The sequence below is a fragment of the Ambystoma mexicanum genome, chromosome 2q (assembly GCF_040938575.1).
Source record: "Ambystoma mexicanum isolate Mex_15411 chromosome 2q, UKY_AmexF1_1, whole genome shotgun sequence".
NCBI lineage: Eukaryota > Metazoa > Chordata > Amphibia > Caudata > Ambystomatidae > Ambystoma > Ambystoma mexicanum.
This window is the reverse complement of record NC_090924.1, coordinates 1,297,934,101-1,297,955,068: the sequence shown is the minus strand read 5'-3', so window position 1 is coordinate 1,297,955,068 and position 20,968 is coordinate 1,297,934,101. Positions and strand designations below refer to the sequence as shown.

The 20,968-nt window shown below is 45.5% G+C and overlaps 1 protein-coding gene across 5 annotated transcripts in view; it reads left to right on the top strand.

The window, feature by feature from the left end:
- ATP2C1 (ATPase secretory pathway Ca2+ transporting 1) overlaps nucleotides 1-20,968 on the top strand; it is a 1,883,161-nt gene that overhangs the window by 201,358 nt on the left and 1,660,835 nt on the right. Inside the window, exon 1 of one of the 5 annotated variants that reach the window (XM_069648734.1) lies at nucleotides 8,339-8,358. The exons of the other annotated variants lie outside the window; for them this stretch is intronic. The gene's annotated coding sequence lies outside the window, so the exon portion shown is untranslated. Of the gene's footprint in view, nucleotides 1-8,338; nucleotides 8,359-20,968 lie in introns of those variants that run through there. 5 annotated transcript variants of the gene reach the window in all.

Genomic DNA, 20,968 nt, shown 5'->3' with positions numbered 1-20,968 from the left:
TGTGTGTATTGTGTTCTGTCCGCTTTCATATCTGAGCGTGTCTCATAGTTTGGTTTAACTTCAACATTATGCTCCCCTGACACGCTGTTGTGCATTTCTCCTTGATGGTCGAATGATGAGCTCAACATACCCCTGTAACACATGAAGCCAGCTAAAAAGGGGACGCGTCGGACTCTGACCATACTTTATTATTGATTTAATCTTCGAATGCACAAGTTTTGTTTGGTGGTGTGTTTATTTTTATTATCTTGTCTCTTGGCTTGTATGTTAACTGTGTTTGTTGAAGAAATCAATAAAATATATTATTAAAAAAAACATACCCCTGTACTTGCGCTCTCAGTAATTGTTTATATGCCCTGTCACCATAACCCCAAGCAGACTATATGTTTTTGATACCATATGTGCCTGCGTGCTGACTGGATGTACCATGCAAATCTGTGCATAGCATGCTGCTCCTACTCTTAACTCACATGTACGCTTGATTCAATCACATAGTCCCAATCTTGACGGATTCCTTTGTGCCCTCGTTCATTGGCGAGTTGAGTCATGTGCCCCATGAGATTGTGCCTGCAGCCCAGCTGAAACATGGCCCTTAGTCGACAATTGCCTCCTGACTTTGATCTAGCTGCGCACCTCACCTTATAATCCAGTACCTGCAGGTACATACTACACTTCCTGCAAAACATGTTTCTCTATTGTATAATGATGGCCACCACATTCCTTACCAGTACTATAGAATACTGTAACATGGTCACTCCAACTGAATTTGAACCACTCCCATCTAGCCAGATAAATATGGCAATCGCTTTAGCTGCGTCCAACTCAAATCTCTCTATGCCCCAGTCCATGGAGCCTATACTACCATCCCATGTTCCACTAATGACAGAAACTCCAAACTCTGTGCAAGATTCACCAAACTACACAAACCACTCAATAGATCACTACCACCGATAAACAAGAAAACAAACTTCCTTACTATCATGGAAGTGTACCAATATCCACCGGTATACCCCTGCACTTGTTCCTTGTTCCAACGCCAATCAGAATACCAATTGTAATACCAAACCTACCAGCACAGCACCAGGCTACTTTCAAAATGGAAGCACAAACCCTTAAAGGAGCACTCCTAAACGCGAGATCCCTCGTGGCCCACGCTATGGATATTGCCGACTTTATAACTGAAGGGAATTTGGACTTCTTAGTCATAACAGAGTCCTGGCTACATAATGCCGCAGGACCTTCGCTTATGCTAGCCATCCCAGAAGGTTACACCATACATAGGCAAGACAGAGAAGGAACCCAAGGTGGAGGAATCGCCATTATCTCCAGAGCGAGCCTATCGCTGAGACTAGCCCCCCTCAAACCTTGCAATCATGTGAAATCCTGACTGCCAAAACTCCCTCTAAACAACTCCCAGTCACTGACCATCCACTGTACAGACCTCCTGCCCCCCTAGGGACCTTTGAAGAGGATATGCATAGCATACTAGCAAACAATCTCAAAACTACCACTCAGTTGCTACTTCTTGGTGACTTTTATCTTTGCTTTAATGATCCAGTGGACAAGAATGCCCTAGAAATAGCCAATATCCTTACCACATTAGGACTGTCTCAAAAAGTTAGCAAACCTACCCATATTAAAGGTAGAACTTGATTGGGTAGCTGATCATAACTGTATAGCTACCATTACCACTATCGCGCCGCAACTATGTACAGACCACTCACTTGTGTCTTTCACATTATCTACGACTAGACCACTACCCATAGTCCCACAATCAGCACCGCCCTGCCTAACTAGAAATAAAAAGAATATTACAGTGGCCAAAGTGATCCCAGCTATCCTGCCGACTCTTAATCGACTGTCCAACAATCTAGACCGTAGTGCCATGGTTGATGAATACAATAAAATCATGCTTACCACACTGGATAAAATGGCCCCACTCAAACTAAGCGCAAGTAAACCAAAAGCCCACCTAAACAAGTGGTTTACCCCACAATTAAAGGACCTACGCATCATGAAAAGGAAATGTGAAACTGCCTGGAGATTATGCCCCTCCATCGAGAACAAAGGCAAGCTAACTACCATTTCTCTGCATTACAAAATGAAGTTTGCCTGGCAAAACGGAACTCTTATAATGAACGCATTGCCAATTCCAACTCAAGTATGAAGGAATTGTTTACTATACTAAATAGAATTAGAGTCCCCAATTCCCATACCTGACATATGTATCAAAAATAAAACTTGGTGCTCAGACATCTAACACGCACTAGCTAATAACATAAATACACTCCAAAATCAAAAAAAAAAGCTACTGTAAACTCACAGCTATCTGCAAACACCATTCCATCTAGTGATATATGACCAGACCCCAAGATTCAGTTTTACCAAAACTACGATCATGGAGGTAGAGAAAACTATCTTATCTCGCAAACCATCCAATTGCAAAGGTGACATCTGTCCTGCTGAAATTATAAAAGATGCCGCCAGAGATCTGTCACCTTTTATTTCCAAATTGATTAACGCCTCCTTTACCTCGGGCACTATCTCGGCCAACCTTAAACAATCCTGGGTACTTCCACTTTAAAAATAGCAAACTCGAGACCCGCTCATCCCCACTAATTATCGCCCCATCACCACGGTACCATTTCTACTTCAAATACCTGACAAAGTTGCTTATACCCAGATACAAAAATACTTGGAACTACACAAGCTTCTGGGAGCTAGACAATCTGGCCCATTACATGGAATGGAAATGGCCTTAATTGATTTAAAAACACAGATTGATGAGCTGCGAGATAATGGGAAGACTGCTCATCTCCTACTACTAGATCTCTCAGCTGCATTCGACCTAGTGGACCATAAGGTCCTATGCAGACATCTGGATTCAGCAGCTCACTTTTCCACAGAGGCTATCCGATGGATAGAATCTTTCTTGAGCGAAAGGACCATGAGGGTGTTTTCACAATCAGCAGCAGTGGACCCCTCCCCCAGTGGCATACCGCAGAGCTCCTGTGTCTCCCCCACTCTATATAACATATTCACCAAACCCTTGTTCGATGATCTGGACCTTCTGGGTATCACCTTCACTAACTATGCAGATGAAACACAGATTCTCCTCCCTCTTTCCGGGGATCATGGCAAGGACTCAGCATTGGTGAAAAGGGTATATCTCATCATTCAGGCATGGATGGCCAACCACGGTCTATGCCTGAATGATGACAAGACAGAGTTGATAATCTTGGGCACACATTCCAACATCCCTAAACTAGGTCATGACTACTCCTCATTCACCATCGCTGGAAACGTCATTAGAGTATCCAAGGAGGTAAAAACCCTTGGATTCTACCTCGTCTCAACTATGTCCTTTGACAAACAAATAAAATCCCTGGCCTCTACCACGGCTTACACGTGCAAGCTTATTAGAGCTGGTAAACCATTCCTCTCAAATCATAGCTGCATGATTCTGGCTAGAGCACTCATACTCTCTAGGTTGGATTACTGCAATGCTCTTTACAGTAGTGCTAACAAAGTCATTATCCAGAGGTTACAAACTCTGCTAAATAACGCTTTAAAAGCGGCATTAGGTATAAATAAAAGAGTACACATCAGACGCCAACATAAATGGCTTTCTACCCACAATAAAATACAGCTAGAAATGGTCTCCTTGACCCATAAATCCCTAAATAATAAGGCCCCTAGCTACCTAATAGAGTAATTAGAAGAACGTCCACTAGACCAACGAGAGCTAGTAATGCCAACTGCCTTGTGGTACCGAGATTTAGACTCACTAAGATTGGCGGACAGAGCTTTCCTGTGAAGGCGGCAAAACTGTGGAATTCCATGCCACCCCCCCCCCCCCCCCCCCCCGAGTTCAGAGAAGACCAACCTTATGCACATTTCAGAAAAAATTATATCCACCTGCTCAACACCACTGAACACTAGCCACTCGAGTGCTAGCTGCCTCATTTGGGTTGCCCTAGTCCATCTCGCAACCGAGTGAAATGTATACCTTGACTTGTTTAAACTATATATTGTACATTTGTATCTATATGTCATCCGCAACCGCTACCGCGGATGGCGGCTCCTTCCACGTTGGAGGCTCTCCGGCAGGTAGAGCCATTTAGTCCTTTCTTTGTATCTAGTACCTACCACCACCAATCACAGCACTGCCGGCAGTTTATCTGTCATCCAAGCCCGACAGTCGCTGCGTTTCAACCGTTGCTGGCGCTCTCTCCAGCGGCTCGTGTTTTTGCGCTCTCCAGCGTTGCCCTCTGCTAGCCTCGACTTGCAGCGGGTCTCCTTTGCTTGCTCACTCCTCATTTTTGGTATAGGAGTTCTTTTCCTCTTACCTATTTCGCTGTTTGATTACAGCGGCAGTTTTTTGCTTTTTGCAGCATTTTGTACTTGCCGATCCTTCGGCTCTTCTTCGTTTTTTCTCTTTCTAGACTCGCCGCTCCGGCGGCGGGCGTGCTATTTTTATCCTTTCGCTTTGCCGCTCTTTTCTCTCGCGGCTCTCCAGTTTTTCCTTTTTTCTCTGTCCATCAGTTTTCTTTTCTCTTTCTCTCACCGCTCCCAACTTATCCGTGGCCTGGTTCCTTCCACCATTCTTTGGAGCATTGGATATCCCTCCTGAGTTCTAACCAGTGGATCACGCATCAGCTTCCAGTTCGATTCGTCCCACTCCTCTTTACCAGAACTTCCTAAGGGTTTTTTCCCACTTGTGGGTTTTTCCCTTTCTTGTCCGGCCTGTTCCCGGTCAAGGGGTCCCAGGACGGCTGTCCAGTCAGCGGTCACTGTGGCTTCTCACCGAGACAGGCAAGTGCTACCTAAAAAACAACGGGATTACCTGAGCCGGCGAAACCTACAGAACACCGGTGACTCTGAGGACTCAGGTGAGGAGAGTGTGGAGGGAAGAAAAGAGAAAGGGGAGACACAGCTTTCACAGCCACGTAAATCACACTATACCTTGGAGTACCTCTATATTGCCACTGTAATTTTACCTGTAAATACACTGTATTGTACTGTGATAATTTCTGTAACCTCACAGCACTTTTTGTCCTCCTATTAATGTACCATCGATAGACATTTTTCAAAAAATGGTACTCAACGATTTGAAGAAGATACAATTTCATGCACCCAAGAGGCACCACTTGAATAGAGGCGAATTGTCACAAATTAAAAATCTCTTTACAGATGAGACGATCACCATTCGACCAGCTGATAAAGGGGGAGCTATTGTGATTCAGGACATGGCTCAATATCATGAAGAATGTTTACGACAACTTTCAGATGTCAATACGTATAAGCTACTGTCACATGATCCGACACCACGCATTAAAAAGAAACTAGAAGAGATTCTTGAACAAGCAGTAGAAGATGAATGGATCAGCACCAAAACCAAAGCACATTTATTGACCACACATCCTGTAATGCCCCATTTTTACACCTTGCCGAAGATACATAAACGATTAGACGACCCACCTGGAAGGCCCATAGTGGCCGCAACGCAAAGCATTCTGCAACCACTCGGGACGTACATAGATTTTTTTCTTCAGCCAATCATCCAAGCCACAACCACATATGTCAAAAACACCACTCATTATTTGAGAAAATTGGAAACCATAGCATTAACTCCAGAAGACATTCTATACACTATTGACGTGGTCAATTTATATACCAGCATTCCACACGATCTTGGACAGAAGGCAGTTGAAGCTCTACTACTACAAACAGCTGAGATTGGAGCCAATAAGGAATTTTTAATGATTCTTCTTGATTTCATTTCTAAAAATTCAAACTTCACGTACGATGGGAAATACTATACACAAATATCAGGAACGGCCATGGGAGCCACAATGGCACCTGCATATGCGAATTGTTTTATGTACCAATTTGAAACGTCACATGTACTCAATAACCAAAGATGGAAACGTCACCTTAAGACATGGGTTCGGTACATCGACGATATTTTCGGTATATGGGCAGGCAATCAGAATGAACTCCAAGAGTTTTTGGAATACTTAAATGGAATTGACCATCGTATCCAATTTACACTTGAGATGGGGGATCCCAATATCCACCATCTAGATGTTCAGACCATTATCAAAGACAACAAGATAAGTACTACTCTTTACACCAAACCCACAGATCGAAACGACCTTTTGCACCGCATGAGCTTCCATCCTCCAAATACCTTGCGCAACCTGCCTTATGGACAGATGTTACGTATAAAAAGGATAGTGAGTGATCCAGAAGACTGTCACATTCAGCTTCAGAAGCTGCAAGAAAAAATGCAACTGAGAGGTTATCCTGAAACAGATCTAACTGCGGCCAGAGTTAAAACAGATACACAAAGTCGACAGGAATTACTTCACAAAAAACACGAAAGTGCCAGTCCGGAACTTGTGTTCGTAACAAAATTCTCCATACAAATTAGGCAGATCAAAGCTATCATACACAACAGATGGAATGTGCTTACCAGCGACAAAAGAACAAAAGAACTATTTCCACTTCCTCCTGTTTTCGCATATCAGAAAAGCAGCAACTTACGCAACATGTTGGTTAACACGAGAGGTAGGGCATCCTCAATTAAACCAGACAAACCCCCTGGAACATACCCATGTATGAGTTGTGGGAATTGCAACAACATTATCAAAGACAACATAGTCACGCACCCACGAACAGGAGAAAAAATCAATCTGAAACAGCACGCGACGTGTCTATCAGAAAATGCTATTTATGCGATCAAATGCCCTTGTGGTAAATACTATGTAGGAGAAACATCACGAAAAGTTCGCATCAGGATGAATGAGCACAAATCGAACATTAGGAACAAGAACAGAACGTCGGCAGTTGCCAGACACTTCAATGACAATGGACACTCAATCACCAAATTAAGGTTTTTGATACTTGAGGTGATATCCACCAAAGGTCCTAACCGTGACATTAAGAAATGGCGAGCACAAAAGGAAGCTTATTGGATTGATAGACTGGACTCACAATCACCTAATGGGATGAACGAAGAATTAGACCTCAGTTGTTTCCTTTAGCATTCTTGAGTTACGACACTGACCTTATTCAGGTCTCTTAAATATTGCACACTAAAGTTGCTTTTATATGTCAATTCACATTCTAGTAATTTCTGATGGAGATCTATAGCGACAGATCTTAAGTTACTATGTTGGGCGATTTTTGTGTTAGGCGAGAGGGAGATTAATGATCATTTTTGGTTCCCCTGTTTCATTCAAGCACGATTAATTTCAATATCAGCAGTTGACCTTGTTGTCTTCTGATGTATACCTACTTGAATTGAATATATAGTGGTTAGCAATGTAGTAAGGTGGTTAACCGTATTTACATCCCATAAGTCCATATATGTCTTGCCAGTGACCAGCAAAGGTTTTTTCTCGCTTTCCCTCCTTTACTATCATCTTGATTTTTTCATACTATGACATTATGACTGTTTATGTTTTGGAGATATGGAGATTTTTGTAACACATTGTATGTCCTTGTGCACCACGCAAGGTTGATTTCGAGTTTCACTTAGTATTATGAGCTTTCAATCAGGCAGTAGTAAACCTGATTAGCAAACCCCCGTTTACCATACCAGGCAGACCTCGAGTCCGGCACAGCGTGATGCACTCGTTTTCAGGCAGTAGCTAGCCTACTCACAGATGCCACACGTGCGCATCAGGATACCTCCCCGTCTTTTTCTTTACGATCGTAGCGCCAGCTACACATTCCAGCACATATCGCTGCTTACCATGAATTACGCTTTAGCAGGATAGCAAGACGTTTTCGAAATATGCCAGAACATCTATGCCGCCAGCATTCAATCCAAATTTTTTAATCATTATTATTTTCTAAATTTTAAGTTCTATTTATTTATTTACTCGATTATTTCATTTCGAGTTAGAAGTCATTCTATCAGGTTCTTGGCGCTATAGCGCGATAGGGACTAGACCTATTAACACAGAGAAAGATTACATTTAGCATGACCCAACAGCGATTATATATTTTATAAGATGGCCGCTGCCGTAACGAAGCATTGGGTTGTTTCCATGGTTACGCTTTCTAAACAAGCTGGAGAATCTAGTTATGCAGTACACGACTCGCGTGCTTTCGAGGCGTCCTTCAAGGATTCACTCTTATGGTTACTAGGTAAGCAGCCCGTTGATCTCACACGCTATCACAATGCACCTTTTCATCGCTTGCAAGTCTGTGCTATCCGCACGTACATTAGACCTGATACTTTCACTTGTATACATTTTCTAGCGCTGCAGTCTTCGCTAGCCAGCCACACTGAGCAGTTTTTCCGTGCTACTCTACAGTATGTACTGACACTGGATGCACACCAAGGTCAGTACCTCTAGTTTATTGTTAGTAGTTTTACAGCATTTTACATTAGCGGACAATCGGCTAATTTAGTAAATCCAATGTTTTCTCATTCATTTTTTTCTTTTCTTCTTTTTCCGTACTTCCTTGACCCGGCACGTATGTGTGGGCTATATTTCATGATTTTATATTACAATCATCATAATCTAAATGATGCGCTTTGTATTCTTACACATGTGACACTTTAACTTGATGATGATGGTGGCTGATGATCAAATGCTGACGTGGTGAAAATTCACTGGCCTCATTCGGAATGTTAATCATGATGATATTGCACCTTACTGCCTACTTATGCCTTTGTTCTATTCACAATGTAACTACTGTGCCTTTGTTCTATTCACAATGTAACTACTGTTTACCATAATACTCTTTGTATGATGAATTAACGTTGCACCACTATTCTGAATGCCATTTATACGATGTATGCCTGACATATATATGTATTGTAAATTGTGGGATTTAGACTGAAACTGATGATAGGTTTTTGACACATTGAATACTACATGAGCTGGCCCTGAGGAAGGATATTGACTCCGAAATGCATAGGCCAATTCGGGCTCATGTGACGCATCTGCTAAAACAGTGATACATAACTGTAGAGCACTAAGGAAATTAATCAGAGTATTTGAATGATTATTACCTCCGATTGACCGACTGAAAACCGTTATACCACTCTGTGGTTATTGGGAGTGCAGCCCGCACCGCTGGCCTCACGGCGTTGGTCCACTTTTTTCGTATACTTTCTGTAACCTTGTAAGCTTAGCATATTCTTATTGCTGCGCCCTGTTACCCTCGGGTCTGGTGCCTATTAGAAATAAATAAACAAAGAAAGACTTGTATCGCAAGCCTGACTGGCTTTTAATAATAAAGGTACAAAACGTGTTCTCGAATTTGTCTACAGAACATGTGTGCAGGAGTCACTCCTGCTAAACTGCACAGTAACACCTAGTTACTTGCGTAACAGTCCTTTCTCTCATTATAATATGTCGGAGGGGTGGATTTGTGCTTGGTGCTATTCCTCATGTTTGTAGCAGAGACAGGGGGGGGGCAGCATGGCAGCATTGCCTTCTATCTGAGTCCCCCGCCCCTTTATTCCCTAAAACTGGGGGTTTCATAGAGAACCTGGGGCTTGGGAGTGTTGCCTCCAAAGGTAACAAAGCTCTTTCCTGTGTCAAAGACCACGATCCTATGCTGTCCTCAGGGATTAGTGGAAGAAAAATGGTGCATGGCCTGCAGGTGGTGGATGAGACCACCAATTTGCAGTGTCCCTTAAAGAATGTCTGGGCCCAACTTCTAGTATCGCTTTAAGTTGACACCTGCCTTGCTGGCTGCTTTGATAGTGAGTACAATTGAAACCAACTGGAATGAGAGGATCTTTTTACTTTCCCAGCTTAAACAGGGGAATAATCAATTTTTGAGTCACTTTGTACTAATGGGAAGTCGGTCATTGAAGCATGGGCTGGAACATTATTGCTGTCTTGGTGGCAGTTATGAGCAATTCTACTTACTAAAGGGTTATCTAAAAAGTTCCCGCTTGATCTTTTATGTTTATTCACACTTCACCTAGCCGATCTAAGCGACCTCAAGCTTTTTCCCATTCTTCTTATACACGAGGACCTGCAGGGAAATGTTTTCTTTTATGCTGTCTGTATAAAAAACACAGGAAAATGCCAACTGCATGCTTGCCTTGGTATGGACCGTACGCCTGGCAAATTCATCAATCGCAGAGTTGCCCTTAAATGAGCATTTCATTCCAGCATGATGCTTGAAATGTAAGCATTTGTTTGCTGTGTGAAGAAGCAATTGGCTTGTGTCCTGTACCATATGCTACTTTCGTGTCCAGTGATGCACGTTTCACAGACGGAACACACTGATTTCTTCCCGTGGCTTCCCTTTTTATTGCTATGCATGCTTTTATTTATTTTTTTGGAACTTTATTTTAAAGAGTTGCATTGGAACAGAGCATTACAGATTCAGCATCATGATTCAACCAATACCACATGTTAATATTCAACACACAAAATTGTCTTACTGTTCAGGGTGTAGTAGCTTCTTAAAGGAGCCCAGAAATCCTTGTGGCGACATGCTGACATCACAGTTAACACAAATTGCTCCTTACATTCATTCACCATTGTGAGGTCTCTGAGGAAGTCTTCCTTTCGAGGCGCATTGACAGATTTCCAGCACTTTAATATACAGCGTTTTGCAACTACACATGCCACGTTATAGTCGTCTAGTGGTCTCAGTCACCTTACCAATGTCTCCAAATAGGTACTTCAGTGGAGAAGGAGATGCAGGAATAGACGTAATTTCTTCCAGGGTTTCTGTGACCTTGCCCCAGAACACTGCCACTATGGGGCATGACCAATACATATGATATGCGCATGCATCTGGTGCATCACATTTCAGACAATTCCCCGTGCAGCCCTCCACAAATTTGGTCCGTTTGGGGGGCGTGTAATGTTGCCGATTAAGTATTTTAAATTGAATTAATCGCAACCCGTAATTTAGGGAGACGGATCTAGTAAACTGACAGAATCTGAGCCATTTTTCATCACTCGGTGTGACACCCAGATTTCGCTCTCGGGTCTCTTTCATAGTGTTGTAGGAGGTTGAGTGTGATTGAACTAGGGTGTACAAAGTCGAGACCCCTTTTCTCCATCCATCAGCCGCTGTGATGGCCCTTATGCATTCATGTGTAAGGGGTTCTGCGGGGAATGTTGGCCATTTGGCTGAAAACGCAGCTCTCATGTGGTGAAAGTGAAATTGTTTGCGTTGCCAGCCTCCCACTGCATCTACGCAATCTTTCTGTTTGATATATATACCCTCTGGAAACATATCTCGCATTTTAAATTGTTTAGTCGGGTCCCACAGCTTTTGCAGGGCTTTATCGAATGTGGGGGTAATACTGGGGAAGTTCCAAAGTGGGATTTCTGGGTCGTATGGAGTCTCCAGTCCAATCTTTTTCCATATTTTAAACCATGTGTGTTCGGTGGTACTCACCAGGTCAAACTCACAGGAGTCTTTATGATTGGAACTAAAGATAACTAACCGAACATCACAAGGGGAAGCAGCATATTTCTCTATAGGGTTGTGTGGCCGTGTCATCTGGGTCATACCAATGCTTGGCAAATTGTGCTTGGGCCACTAAGTAGCACTTCGAAGTCCAGGGCCGAGATGCCGCTGCTCAAGAATGGTTCAGCCAATTTGGTCCATTTCATCCTAGCGGTCTTCCCACCCCATACAAACGTGGTGACTAACGATTTGAAGTTTCCTAAAGAAAATTTTACCGGCCAAATGGGTATGTTGCCAAAACAGTAAGATAGCTTGGGGAGAACTACCATCTTGAGGAGGGCCACTCGGCCGTACAAAGAAATGGGGAGTTTGGTCCACAGCTGTGGTTTGGTGGTTAGTGTCTCTAAAAGTTCCTCATGATTATCCATGTATTGTGTGCGTTAGTCTTTGGATACCACTACTCCTAAATAGTAGACCCGGATAGGAGACCACTTGAACCCACACATGTCAGCCGAGTCTTGTGTAGCTGGAGTTAGAGGAAACAGTTCAAACTTGGAGACATTCATTTTGTACCCAGAGTATTCAGCGAATACATGAATATCTGCCATTATTGGCCGCAGGTTAGCTTTAGGGTCTCGGACATACAGCAAAGTGTCATCCGCATAGAGGGATATTAGTTGTGGGGGTGCCCTGTCATTCTGATGCCCCTATGTATGTGGTGTTGATGGACGAACTCTGCCATGGGTTCAATGGAAAGGGCAAACAATATGGGGGAAAAGGGACAGCCTTGTCTGGTGCCTCTGCCCAGAGAAAAGAGAAGAGATGGTACGGTTGGTGAGGACACAAGCATCTGGGTTAGTGTAGAGCAGCCTGACCCATTTAAGGAAATATTTACCCTGGCCAAACCATTAAAGCACTGCGAAGTAGGACCATGAGACCTGAGTTGAAAGCCTTCTCGGCATCTAGGGCTGCAATTTCTGCATTGGCCTTTGGATTAATATGGGCCATCACTCCAAAGAGCCGTCGCAGGTCTAGGGCTGTGGATCTGTGGTAAAAGCCTGGTCGCAAGTATTTTGGCTACGATCTTGGTGTCAGTGTATCAGTGAGATGGGTCTATACGAGGACAGGTCATGTGCTGGACGACCGGGTTGAAGGAGCACGGTGATCACCACCTCACGCATGGATACAGGAAGTGAGCCCCGCTCCATTGCCTCCTCCCATACTTTTAAGAGCATGGGGGCCAGCTTGTCGTGGTACTCCTTATACAGTTCTGTGCCCAGGCCATCTGACCCGGGAGCCTTACCGGACGTTAATACCTTTTTTATAGCTGCTGTGATTTCATCTAGTGTTACGGGCAAGTTTTGTGCAGACCGGGCGTTGGGGACAAGAGTGGGGAGTTCAAGACCCTGCAGGTAATCCGTTACCTCATCGTGGATCTCAGAAAGGGTCTCTTTATTATGCATAGTGATGTATTCTGTCTCAAGCCTCACCAGTCTACTTTCCACCATTCCCAGGTCCCTCCAACGACTGCTAATAATCCAGTGGTCTTACTCATAATAATGCCTCGTATCCACACCTTGAACCCCTCCCACAAAGTGGAATAGGTGCTCACTGAGCCCTCGTTCAATTCAAAGAATTCCTCTATTTCCGTATGGAGTGTCTCGCATATATGGGGGTCTCCAAATATAGCTGAGGGCATTCTCCAACGTCTAGCCTGCGGGGCGTCATCCTGCAGGGCCAGGGTGAGAGAAATTGGGGAGTGGTCTGAGATGGTACGAGGGTGGATATCGCAGTCAGTTACCGATCCTGATAGTGATGAACTGATAAGCCAATAATCTATGTGAGATTCAGAGTCATGGACAGATGAATAATACGTGTATCGTGTCTCAAGTGGATGGAGTGTGCGCCAAGCATCCATTTGGAATAATTGTGCTATAATTTGTCTCAGGGTGGACGCAACGTTTGTGGGTCGCAAGGGGATTACAGAGAATCGGTCAAGTGATACATCCAGGATTGTATTGAAATCCCCTCCCCGCAGTATCAATGGATTTTCTCTTGTGTCAAGTTTGCCCAGTATCGTGTGATAAAATTCCGGGTCATTTATGTTTGGCCCATATGTATTTACAATTACCATAGTACGACCAGCTACCTTCCCGCACACCAGCACAAATATCGAAAGCCCAATGTTGGGTGTATAAGAGTAAGAACTCTGGATTTAGCCGAGTACTCTGTGCCATATCTAAGGGGGCCCCATCGTGAGAGAAAACTGAACTCAAATTTTTTAGTGCGTGTGTCTCTTGAGGTAGCAATATCTGCGGTCTGTGTCGTGTTACATATGCTGCAACCTTCCTAGCCTTAACCGGGTTATTAAGCCCCTGCACATTCCAGGATAATAATTTGACAGTTAATCCCCTGTAAGATTGTGCTTTGTGCCATTTATAGGAGTATTGTTTTCAATGTAGTAGTACACTTCAACTGATCGGATAGCTCTTGAAATGGTGCAGCACTCTGGTTTTAAACCTTTAACAGTCCCAACAAGCCCCAGAACATCCCCCAACATGCCTCAGCCTAACGCCGGGGGTGAAACCTACAGCAATTTCCCCCACACCTCCACCCGCACCATCAACCCCAACCTGATGATGATACCCATTCCACAACTTCTGGATCTTTCCGGAGGTGGGTATATCGCGGCTCACAACTGCCACGGTAGAACATCACTCATCCGGTCTGCAAAAACAAGCATCTATCGGAGCCACCCAGGCACCCATTTTCTTCACTTACACAATCCTAAAAAGGATATCAGGATCGACGTGCTTGATCAGCTGCGTTGCTCCTGTCTCCCGCGGGGTGCAGAAGTCCATTTTGGTTATGTCTCTATCCCCGTGACGGCAGTGGGATAGTAGCCTCTATGTAGTCCATGGCTGCCGTGGGATGGTTAAAATAGTGCGCCCAACCTCCATGCTGTATGCGCAGCTTTGCCAGGAAAATCAATGCACACGGGACCTGTCACAGGCAGAGTTGTTTTTTGACCTGGTCGTATGATCTTCTCTGGGCCTGTACCCCGGCTGCAAAATCAGGATAGACGTGAATGTTGTCACCTTCGTGTCGGAGGGGACCCATTTCTCTTGCCAGGTGGAGAGCACTGTCTCTGTCCCTATAGTTCTTCAGCCTGGCAATTTTGGTTCTAAGCGGAGCTCCAGGCTCGTTTGTCGGTGCCAGCGTGTGATGTGCCCTTTCAAATAAGAAATGTTCTGAGAAGGCATCATCCCCAAACAAGGATTTCAATAGCGACTTCACATCCGCCTCCATGGGGCCTTTGCAAGAGGATTCAGCCACCCCCTTAATGCGGATATTGTTACGGACCTGGACTCTAAGTCATCACATTTCCTGCATATTTTGCCCATCTCGCCTTTCAGTAGGGTAATCTCACAAGTGTTTTGGCCAATGGAGTCCTCATTGTTGCTGATCCTTGATTCAGCACGGGCACTCTCCTTCTCAATGCGGGCTTTCACTGAGCCAGTGGTGGCGACAATGTCGTCTAATTTCACATTGACTGACATAAACCCACTTTGTACCGTGGTGAGGAGTTGCCAGGTTCAGCTGGTGGTGGAGGCATAGCAACTGGGAACTGGCTGCTTGTATAAGAGTCCATAGTCCCGGTCTTCTTTTTCTTGGAGCCGGCTCCTTTTGTCATCGCTGAGGGATTGAGGCCTAGGTATCAATCCGCTTCACACGTGGCTGGTACACAAACTCCTTCACAGCAAGGGTAGATGTCTTTCCAACCAACCACAGCGTATCTGGCCACTGTAGTACTGATAACTCTTGAGGCAGTAGTGTAGCACAGCACTTCCCCTGAGCTTAGTTCTCGTGGAAGCCTGGTTTCTGGGCAGGACAGGTCTTTCCGAAACGTATAAGATAGGGTTCGAGTGCCCGCGTATGAATCCAGTCAGGCACCAGGCCAGTTATTCCTTGCCAAGGAGTGAATAGGATATGTTATGTGGGATTGTATAACATAAGGAGCTCAGTCACAGGTCAATGCGTAGATATTACTGCCATGTCAGCGAGTGCTGGAACCCCTGCTTGGGCAGTATTGTATTGCTTGAATGAATTGTGCCCTCTCACGTAATTAACAATGTACTTGTTTCTGCCATTGTTATTGTGCCTCAGTGAGCTTTATATTACGTATTGTCCCAGCAGCGCTATGTGAGTACACTTTGACTATGTTTGTGGTATAAATCATCCAATATACGCCGCTGCCTTGGTTAAATGGGTTGGGCAACCTGAGACGATTCTAATGATTAGGTTCAAGCGAATATTGCAGCTCCTCGGGCCCCCTCAGCGCACCATTCACCGGATGATTGGAGTGATCTTCTCAACTTGTATCTGGCCTGAACCGTCCACACGTTCCAGGCCGTGGATGATGAGCTGACCAGATATCGCTGCACCATCAACTGATGTTCTACAGCCTGCCCGTGCCGTATTGTAGTGCTTGAATGTATTGTGTCCTCTATGCAGTTTACAATACAGCCAGCGGCTGCTACAATATATTGAGACAGCTCAGGGTCTCGTATAGAGCCTGCTCCTCGGTCTGGTCGTGCTTATGTTAGTATAAATATCCAATTGAATAGGGTCTTCTGGGTGCCCCTTACACGGACCGTTGGTAGGATGCCCACAGCCCCGCAGTCCCGCACAGCTCACCTGGTATTCCGCCCTCCCAAGGCCAGGCGGGCTACATCCTTCCGAGATCAGCATTAGAGTTTGGGGCGCGGGTATGCAGCTTTCAACACGCTGCAGGACGAGTCTTTGAGTAGTCTTGTGGAACTCCTGCACGCGGCCAGGCGATCATCCACCACCACAGGACCAGGGCGGAGTGTTGCCCCCTCTCCCCAGCTACGGTGCCACAGAGGCAAACGCACCCAGCAGGTCCCCAGGGTGCAGGTCCAATATCCAGAGGGCAGGACGCACCCCAGCAGCGGAGACGGCGGTGCGGGAAGAGAGCAGGTCCCCACGGTCCCCAGGCTCCGAATGTGTGGGTCACAAGCTAATGAGCCGATCACAAAGCATGCGTATGTCGCAGCCACTAGTACGGCTTTGATGACGATGATGCGAGTTGCTGCCACTAGATTTAGCAGATAGGTAGTCTCGTAGCATGGATGTCACCCCCTGTGTTCACCACAATTCGGAGTAGTTGCTGCGTATGTTGTGGAAAAGCCTGCGTGCCATTCCCGGGCGGCCGTGCAGTCTCCTCTCACCTTGTGGCCTTTGAGCGTTTCCCAGCTAGCAGGCTTGAGTTGCCACAGTGCGGTACTCCTTCTGGCTTCCTGCTCCCACCTCACTCGCCGAGTCTTGTAAAACTGTTTTACAGCTAAATGTCTGTTTTCGTCCAGGATTTTTACAGGAGGTGCACCCGTACTCGGGGGTCAGGCACACGTCATGTGGGTTTCCCGGGTGGCTCCGGAGCAGGATCTTTACTTGTCCAGGATTTTAGCCGAAGAGGAGCTCCCACCTCAGGCAGCCATCTCGTGTGTGTGCAACAGCGCCCCGCTATGCATGCTTTTTAGAGTCGGGTGCACTTTGGGGATTTGGTTTATCAGTGAGACAGTGGCCTCCTGAAGGGGCTGTGCCGCCTCCTTAATAACATTCCTCCCGGCATATAATGTACTATTAATCATCACGGTCATTCACATCCGAGGCATCATAGGCCAGCGACCAGCATGGGCACTTAGTGCGTTGGTGGACGTTTTATGGAGAAGTGTGATTAGTACTCAAAGTGGGGGGTTCACAAACCAGAGAGATTGTTCAGTGGTTGTAGCAGAGGGGCTCGGGGGTGGTCCCTCGAGACTTCGAGGATGTTGGTTCTTTGATAAAAGTGCTTCCAAGGAGTTTCTCTCCTTCACTCTCCCTATCTGGGCCTCCAGTCTTTTGAATCCTGCTGCATGACGACCTTCGTATGGATTACTGAATTTTTCACTGGGCAGACTGTCTTTCCACTGGGCATGGTTCTGCTGCCCTGCGCTCGCTCATTTAGTAATGGTTTGCCTTCCTTTTTTATTGTCTATTAGGCAGTTTGCAATGCTCCAGAGAGGATCAGCAGTTATTATTCCACTCGCTTGCAGGCCCAAAAACGTAGTTGACTGAGAGCATGTCATGGAGGTGTGCCGGGGTTGCTTAGTACTCCAACAAAAACTGATACATGTCGATCTCAGAAACAACTTGCTGGTGAATTATGATCTGCACAATCATCTTGATGGTTCTCATGACCTGTTTGGCTTCTTCATTTGCCAGCGGAGGAGCATTTTCCTGCAATCGTTGCCTTGTTCTTGCAAGTCTGCTTGCCATTTCTGCCTCTCAAAGCAAGTGCTGCTGTCTGTTTCCTTGGTTAGTGCGTGCCTGGCCACTATCTTTTCCTGTTTTGGCAGGAAGCCATTGGCTGCTATGGGACTGTGCTAAGTGGTTCAGATATAATGGGTGGGCGGTTGGCCTGTCCGTGCTCCCTGTGAGGTAGCAAGGGATACACAGCACCACTTCAGTCACTACAATTGTGCCAAGACCAGAGAACTACATCTCCCCTTTTCTGGCTTCTTTAATTTTCAATTCCTTAGTCTTCCATATGAGCGATTGTACAGCCTGGTGCATGAGGCTATGAGGAAGCAGTTCCATGTGATTTCATTGCTGGTAATAAACAACGAGGCATAAACAATATTTTTTGAACCCACTAAAGCCCTTCCCAAAAGACTGGTGCAGTTGTATACAAAAACTCCAGTTCTAGACTATTTAGGAAAAGTGTTGGATAGTGGCTTGAAAATAAATCGTTTCCCCTGCTCAATGTTTAATTCCAGCAATTAAATCACTGGGTACCCTGAGGAAGCATGATCTTGGTATCGTGAAGACGGTTTCGGTCTTCGGACGCTGAAAGTCTACGCCTGATTGCGTGGTGGGCATGGAGGGTCTTGCAGGCTTCTTGGTTCCATTGGCTGTTCTTTTCAAGAGCATTTGACCATCTTCCACTATAGGTGAACCTGCATGACCACCTGTAGGCTCTCCTCCTACTGCATGGCCGTTTGGATTTTCTCCAGAGAGCATTTACTGATCCTTCGCTTTAACGGTATGCCCATAAAGGTAGAGATGAAAGTGCTGATTACCCCCCATTCCCCATAGTACTGCTATGGCCCCTTTACTGATTAGAGAATATTTTTGCTCTACAGGTGTAAGTGCCCGGCTGGCATAGGCGGCTGCTAATCGGCTTCATTATCATTCTTCTGCATCAGCATTGCTCCTTGCCCACAGTGGCTGGCATTCACTATGAGCTTGGTATTTTGATTTGGGTCAAAATGAGTCATGAGCATGTTACTCGAGAGGGCTTCTTTGATAGGCTGGATGTCCTCCCTTTGTCATTCAAACCAGAACTTTTCATTGTTCTTCTTCAGCAATTACCATCAGCTGCTCAGTGACGGTAGTCAGTGGGGTATTAATTGACTTCAGTATGTCCCAATTCTGAAAATAACCCTTCTTATTTCTGGGACAGTCTAGGAGGCTTGGCCTTTTTCCCATCCTAAACCTTCTTTGTATCAGCTGTTGATAATATCCCAATTCAATATTTTGTACTGGCCTAAGCCCTAGAGAGCCAGGAGGAATGATCAGGGGGAATGCGTTCATCTGGGAAGCCAGACCACGCAAAGCAACACCGGTTTGAATCCCGGTCCTGTGCTTAGAGACTGGTCTCTGGCATTAAGCGTGTTACAATAGATGAATACATTTTTATTTAGCCCATATGGGTCAAGAATGCAGTGATATATTGGGATGATATCCAGCTTGAAAGACTAATTTTGAGATCCACTTGTCTCAAATAAGCCAGTATGTCTTCTATCCTGGGGTTGTGTGTCTGTCAATGTATTTATTGCAGCTTGTATAGTGCTTTTGCCAAAGCACTGAACACATTTGAAAGTGATACAGTAGTCGGGGAAATGTGGTGAATACTGTAATAAAAAATCAAAAAAGAAGGCATTAAGAGATGGGGGAGTGCAAGTGCGTCTTTGGAAGAGTTCAAAAGATATGAAGGGAATCAGAGGCCGAGATCGGAATTGGAAGAGTTTCAATTTGAGTCTAGAACAAGCTTCAGCATAGGGTGGCCTGGGTATGTAAAGAAGATGGATAGACTGTGAGCATGAGGAATGGGAGGGGACATGAAGCGTGATTAGAGACCAGGTAGATTAAGGCCAAGCAGTTAATACATTTAAAGACAATGCACTGAAAATGAAAAGGAGGACCAGTCAAAGTGAAGACTAAAATTAACAAGGATGGTAAGAGCAATAGATGGATGTCTGCGAGGGAATAGAGATAAGAAGACGAATCACAGAATTAAAGATGGAGCGGAGATGAGGTAGATGTTCTGTCTTGATGGTTGTGTAGATTATGGAACTTCCGTCCCCAAGTACCACACGAGGAGATAGTAAAATAACTACCCGTGCGATCCTTGAGGCCACAGGTGTTGAGTGCCGAGAGACAGGAACCAGGAACGCAGGAAACTCCTGTGACCGCTGTAAGGCAAGCAAGGGTTAAGTATAACACAATGGCAATGCAGTTAATACTCCGAAAACAAGATTTGAATCACAACAAGGCTTACCTAGGGAAAAGAGGAGTAGGTGTTAACCATGCCCTCAGTAGGGACAAAGCAGGGCAGGAGCAAGTGTATATCCGGCGGCAGCAAGAGGCGATGGAACCCTGGTTAGCACTCCAGATGCAAACACACTAAGCACCTGTGTAAAGGCAGTGAGGGTCGATGATCGGTAATCAGAGTAGGAAAATCCGTAAGTAGTCCAAAACAACAATCCAAGAGCAGGAACCAGAGATTGAAAACAAGTCCAAGGGGTAATCCAGATCAAAACCAGTTAGCAGTGCCAGGGGTCGGTATCCAAAAGACAAAACACAAGGTAGTCCGTAATCCGAGGATTAAACACAGGAATCCGTTAACTTTCCGTAGTCAAGAGCCGTGATCAAAATTGAGGAGAACGCCAAACAGTACTCGAAACGAAGCAGCTGTGAAGCACTGTGTCAGCGCATACTCGCTGTTCTTAACTGCACTGATGAGTTAGGTGACATGCGTCTGTGTCACGTGACACACGTTTCTCAGGCGCTTCCGCGTCATGTTCCGTGAATCATCAGGTGATCGTCTCTTCCTGATCACGTGACGCGGAACCAGGTTGGGCCGGTGGCTACGGCACACCGTTGAGTAACGCCATGGTAATTGCCAATGGAGAAACGGTCTCAATAACCTCGGGTGGCCATCCATGCCTGTCTTCCTCCGGGTTTGCCAATCACCATACCGCTGCTGCCGGGTAAGTGCGAGTGAATGGGCAGAAGGGGAGTTGGACTGACGGGTGCCTGATGGGGTGCTGATACTAGAATGATGGGGACATGTAGCAGTGTGCATGACAGAGCCCCCCCCCCCCCCAAAGGGCCACAACCCCGTGGGCTTGACGGGTGATCCTGATGGAAACGGGCAACCAAGCGAGGGGCATGGACATCCCGAGCAGGAACCCATGAGCGGTCCTCATGACCG